Genomic DNA, 1,281 nt, shown 5'->3' on the forward strand with positions numbered 1-1,281 from the left:
GATAAGTGGGATTTGGCTGTGGGGGAGGTTGTCGGGTCGGCTGCCCTCCATGCCTTCCTTGGTCTTCTTGGTCCTGCCGTTGTGGACGAAGAAACACTGAGTCCAGGCCCGAGCGGAAGAGTCCCTCCCCCCTCTCTCTCTCTGTCTCTGTCTCTCTCTCAGACATGCGCGCCGAATGACGCGCGAGTTTGACACGGACGCGGTGACGCGCTGCGCGTTGTTGTTGTTGCTGCGCCGAAATGCGAATTGGATTATTGCGCGGGTGAGGCTACGCTACGCTACGCCACGCTACGCCACGCCACCGGGCGGCGGGTGTGTGTGGAGGGCTCCGGTGGAAGGGCAGCAGGACGAAAGGACACTTGATAAATCATTATTGTCCTTGTCGAAGCGAGGACGCGCGGTGTACGACGGGGATACCTGCACGCCACAGCAGTAAACCTACTGCCATGTAAAGTAATGTGTGTGTGTGTGTGTGTGTGTGTGTATGTGTGTCTGTGTGTGCGCGCGCGCGCGCGTGAGTGTAAACGCGGCTATTTAAAACGTGTAACATGCGCTGAAAAAAACAACACAAAACTCTGTCTCTCTCTCCGACTCCCTTTCTATCCCCGCTCTAAGCTGGCCATCATAACTAACAATTTCACGCGTTTATGAAAAATCTAGGCGCTCGTTTGGCGCGTGGGCCGGGGCCGCGGCGGCGGCTTCCCGGAAAGGGGTCTGCTGTAATAGGATTGCCGTGGGGGGTGCGGGTGGCGGGGGAGGGGGAGGAGAAGGGCGTCTGGGGGGGTCCGAGTCCGGGGTGTGGTCCGGGTGCCTGGCGCGCGCTCGCGCGGAGGGTTACGTGGGGTTAGGGTCATCGCGCGGCTTACCCCTGGCGACGGCTTCCGGCCGGTCACGTGCCCGAGCGCGCCCTCATTCGGCGCCTCACCTATACCTGACCTATCCGTACGTATCGGGCGAGCATGGAGCCTGATGGGGGTCGAAAACGTGTGCCAGAGGGTGGAGGTGCTCAAAAACTCACTGAAGAAAAAGTCATCTCCTGCATTAACTAGTTGCTTTTTAAAAAAAATTCTTTAGCGAAAATTATAGTGCTGAAGAATGTCGTACGGGTGAACTGTACTGAGGCTCAAGTGGATTTCGCCAAAGTGCAGACCTACACTGTACATTGTACACTACCCCGCCGCCTCACGTACGTGTTACAATTTTTTTGTGCAACTTACAAAATTATGCCTTAATCCAGTTCCCCTCTGGGGTTGGGGCACGGGGAGGCGCCATTCGGTGACT

The sequence above is a fragment of the Frankliniella occidentalis genome, unplaced genomic scaffold (genome assembly GCF_000697945.3).
Source record: "Frankliniella occidentalis isolate FOCC.00 unplaced genomic scaffold, Focc_3.1 Scaffold318, whole genome shotgun sequence".
NCBI classification, from domain to species: domain Eukaryota; kingdom Metazoa; phylum Arthropoda; class Insecta; order Thysanoptera; family Thripidae; genus Frankliniella; species Frankliniella occidentalis.